Genomic DNA, 4,947 nt, shown 5'->3' on the forward strand with positions numbered 1-4,947 from the left:
AGCCTGGGCAACAAGAGTGAAACTCCGTCTCGAAAATAAATAAATAAATAGGAATTTATCCAATGCATGGCACAAAATCATTTGCTTTTTGTGTGCTTTGGCTTCTCAACTCCTCACTACTTGGCCACCCTTACATAGATGCGTTCTAGTTTGCCCCATGTATCTCTAAAAATGGGGTTCTATAGCCGCACGCGGTGGCATGCACTTGTAGTCCCAGCTACTTGGGAGGCTGAGATGGAACGTAGAGGCTGCCGTGAGCCGAGATCGTGCCACTGCACTCCAGCTTGGGCAAAAAGAGTGAAACTCCATCTCAAAAAAAAAAAAAAAAATTGTCAAGAGAGAACCCAATAGGATGCCTTGTGACAAATGTGAAACATTTCTTTATAAGTTGAAATCAATCACTCTCTGGGTCAGTTATTTCAAATAGCTATAAAATAAATTGTTAGGAACATCCAGCTAGATTTTAAAAAGTGATTCTCGGAGCCCTCGCGCCCACCACGCCACCATAAAAAAATAAATAAATAAACAACAACAAAAAAGAAAAAGAAATAAATTGTACAGGCTTGTGAGCTAATTCACCTTTCACCGTCTTACTCCACAGAATAACTAAAGATGAAACCCCCTTCCCTTTGCAATCTCCATTCCTCCCCCATCCCTGGAGGGGGTGGGAGGAGAAAAAGAATAACCAAAGATTTTTTTTCTTATGCCTCTGGCATCCCCCCAGGCTACCAATTTAATAGCACTGTTTCTTTTTAAGTGCTAGTCTTAGTTTAGCCCAACTCATTTGTATTGAAATAACATTGGTCTCAAGTGGTTATTACTTTTCTTCTTACAAATCACTTGTTTAATAATCTATTCTAGTATCTTAATAGAGGTAGATTCAAGCAATAGTGAGAAGCTTCCAAAATCCTGGTCTCTTTCTAACAATGTCACTGAGTTGCTATGTGACCTAGGGAAGGTCACTCTTTTAACCTAGACGTTTCCTTTAAAACAATGAGAAAATTTGACCTACCACTTATTAAGCTCACTGTGCCAACTACCTTTATTTGATTTTTGCCATAATCTATGCAGTAAATATTCTCCCTGTTTTACAGATGAGAATACTGAGGCTTAGATACATTTAAAACCTTACCTAAAGTCACTCATTATAAGTGGTGGAGCTGCTAGATATATAGACTCACAGTGGCAAATTTTTACAAACTCCTTACGCTGCGATTGACTTTAGGACACTCTATGGCCATTAACTGTAATCTTATACCAAACGGTACAGCCTTAAAAAATAGACTTGCTTTTTTAGAATTAAAAAAAAAAATAGATTTGGTTGAGGATCTAAGTGCTCCCTACTCAACTAAAAGACAGCAATTCCCAAAGTGTTTTTGAAGGAACACTAGTTCCGCCAATAGCCTCAGGATAAAACAGCTGTACTGTCAAATGTTTGACATACATTTCATACTACTGTGATTCTTTTGGAGATTTAAAGTGCTCTGCAAAGCGCTTTAGAAAAGAAACTTGTTTAATATTCTTGAGTCACAGAGCTTGAGTTTCCTGAAGCACGTTTAACATAAGCTGTTACAAGGTGGTAAAGTTTTTTATTTTTTGTTTTTTTTTCTTTTTACTCATTAGGACTTCAAGAATGTTTATCCAGAGAAACAATGAGATTTAAAAATGTGTATTCTTAGCTGGGCTCATTGGCTCATGCCTGTAATCCCAGCACTTTGGGAGACTGAGGTGGGTGGATCGCTCGAGCCCAGGAGTTCAAGACCATCCTAGGCAACATGTCAAAACCCCATCTCTACCAAAAATAAAAAAATCAGGCAGGCATGGTGGCACACACCTGTAGTTCCAGCTACTCGGGAGGCTGAGGTGGAAGGATCACCTGAGCCCGGGAGGTCAAGGCTGTGATGAGCCATGATGGTGCCATTGCACCCCAGCCTAGGTGACAGAGTGAGAACCTGTCTCAAAACACACGCACACACGAGTTCCTGGGAAAGCAAAATGGAGGGGTGTGTGTCTAACCTAATGGTCTGCAATCTGGCCTACAGCAGGAAGCTGGAAGAATTCAAGGAGGGTATTCTGGCCGATAAATCCCTAGCTACTAGAACCGACCAGGACAGCAGAACAGCATTGCACTAGGCATGCTCAGCTGGACATAAAGGAATTGATGAATTTTTGTTGCAACTTGGAGTGCCAGTGAATGATAAAGACGATGCAAGTTGGTCTCCTCTCATATTGCGGCTTCTGCTGGCCGGGATGAGATTGTAAAAGCCCTTCTGGGAAAAGGTGCTCAAGTGAATGCTGTCCATCAAAATGGCTGTACTCCCCTACATTATGCAGCTTCCAAAAATAGGCATGAGATTGCTGTCATGTTACTAGAAGGCAGGGCTAATCCTCATGCTAAGGACCATTATGAGGCTACAGCATTGCACTAGGCAGCAGCCAAGGGGTTTGGTGAGCATCTAGGTTGGTGACACATCCACATGCCAGAAGAGTGGTGCACCCCAACTTCATGGGAACAGAAGCTCCTATGCTCGGGACCCTTCTGGACCTCACCCTATGTACCTCTTCAGCTGCCCATTCATCTATACCTTTATAATGTTCTTTATAATAAACTGGTAAACAAGAAAAAAAAACACACACAAACCCAAAAACAAAAAAATTAGCTGGTCATAGTGGCACATGCCTATAGTCCCAGCTACTCAGGAGGCTGAGGCAGGAGAATCACTTGAGCCCAGGAGGTCAAGGCTGCAGTGAGCCATGATCACACCAGACCCCTGCGCTCCAGCCTAGGGGATGGAGTAAGACCCTGTCTCAAAAACAGCAACAACGACAACCAACCAACCAACATCAACAAAAAACCAATCAACAACAATAAAACAAAAATGAAAATAAAAAAACCCATATATTCTTATTTAAATCTCCAAACTGCGTATTTGGATAATGCTTTAATTTTTAAAATAGGCCTACTCCTGTCCTGGTGTGTCCATTATGTGACCTTCACAAACAGCCTAGTTAGAGATGTGCTATTATCCCGATTTTACATTTTCAGGGAAAGGTCTTGAGTTGTTAAGGAATGTACTCAGTGCCTTACAGCTAGAGAAAGGTGAAACTCAAATTCAAATTTTCGCAATCCAAATTCAGTACTCTTTCGCTTAACCACCTGTAATGAGTATTTTTCTGCCGTTTATCATTTTAAAAGCTTGCTGACATTTTTTAAAACAAGCAATTTTGAGAAAAAGGAAAGGTTATATTAAAAATATAAGATGACCAGCCGGGCGCGGTGGCTCACGCCTGTAATCCCAGCACTTTGGGAGGCCAAGGTGGGTGGATCTCACCTGAGGTCAGGAGTTTGAGACAGCCCGACCAACACAGTGAAACCCCATCTCTAGTAAAAATACAAAATTAGCCAGGCGTGGTGGCACATGCCTGTAATCCCACCTACTTGGGAGGCTGAGGCAGGAGAATCGCTTGAACCTGGGAGGCAGAGGTTACAGTGAGTGAAGATCATGCCATTGCACTCCAGCCTGGGCAACAAGAGCGAAATTCCGTCTCAAAAAAATAAATAAATAAAAATAAAGAAATAAATATATGATATATATGATGACCTTACAGTTTTAATAGTAAAAACCATATTTGGGACTTTTCCCTTTTAACGTTACTCCTTAGCATCAGCAGTTTAGGGTTTGGAATGGAAAACAGGCTATACCTTACTATGTTTGAGTCTTGTGGGAAAACAGTCTAATCCTGGAAACAGCAAATTAGCCCACAGCTATACCTGTTTACCTAGTCAATGTGTGTTTGTTCTGTTTGAAGATACTTCAAAAGTAACAACTGTAAAAGAGATTACTGCTTTGATCAGAGAATCTGAATCCCCTTTGTTGACCATGAATGATTGGTCTTTGTGATGTTAATGTTTCTTTTAAGGAATATCAGATCTGTAAATGCACCTTAATTACAGGCAAGCAGTTTTGGAGGGAATTTGTGACAGCATTTTATGGAAAGTCTTTCCTAGTTCCCCTTCAAATCTAATTATAGTAGAAAGATTGTTTTAGGCCAAGCAGCAAAAAGCTATAATTATTAGTGCTTTCATTAATGTTCATGTAGGTCAAAAAAGTTATCTTATGAAGAATAAGATTTAAATCTCAAAAATGCTTAATTTTCCCTATAAAGCACAGAACAACATGCAGAGCCTTAAGTGAGATGTCCTTACTAACCTGTTCACCATAATTATGCTGGCAGCTCAGGAGGCTGTTTTACAAAGACTTTACATTTAGAAGCAGCACATGGGAATCCACAACTCAAACAATTTCTGATTCCCAAATTTTATTTTTAAATTTGCAACCAACAGTCCAATTAGAGTACATGAGTACCATATGGAGAGAGAAATTTTTTTTCAGTTCTGCTATGTTCATTTTGTGGTATTAGGCTGAGTTTTTTGTTGTAAGAAGAGAGATATATATATCTCTCTTCTTACATGTATATATATATATATATGTTTTTTGTTTGTTTGTTTTTGTTTTTGTTTGTTTTTTTGTTTTTTTGTTTTGTTCTGTTTTGAGAAGGAGTCTTGCTCTGTCACCAGACTGGAGTACAGTGGTGCGACCTCAGCTCACTGCAACCTCCGCCTCCCAGGTTCAGGTGATTCTCCTGCCTCAGCCTCCTGAGTAGCTGGGACAACAGGCATATGCCACCACACCCAGCTAATTTTTGTATTTTTAGTAAAGACGGGGTTTCACCATGTTGGCCAGGATGGTCTCGATCTCTTGACCTTGTGATCCACCTGCCTCAGCCCCCCAAAGTGCTGGGATTACAGGTGTGAGCCACCTTACCCGGCTGAAGACATATGTTAATACGGAATGTTAGATGTTGCTGAAGATGTGAGGAAACAGAATTGCTAAACTGCAGATAGGGTGATTTACTTAGACATGAGGAAGAATTTCTCAACAGCAG

At 40.4% G+C, this 4,947-nt stretch overlaps 1 pseudogene; it reads left to right on the forward strand.

The window, feature by feature from the left end:
* The first annotated feature begins 1,995 nt into the window (after window positions 1-1,995).
* LOC101132377 (26S proteasome non-ATPase regulatory subunit 10-like) lies at window positions 1,996-2,468 on the forward strand (annotated as a pseudogene).
* Window positions 2,469-4,947: the final 2,479 nt, after the last annotated feature.

This window comes from Gorilla gorilla, chromosome 14 (genome assembly GCF_029281585.2).
Source record: "Gorilla gorilla gorilla isolate KB3781 chromosome 14, NHGRI_mGorGor1-v2.1_pri, whole genome shotgun sequence".
In the NCBI taxonomy this organism is placed as follows: domain Eukaryota; kingdom Metazoa; phylum Chordata; class Mammalia; order Primates; family Hominidae; genus Gorilla; species Gorilla gorilla.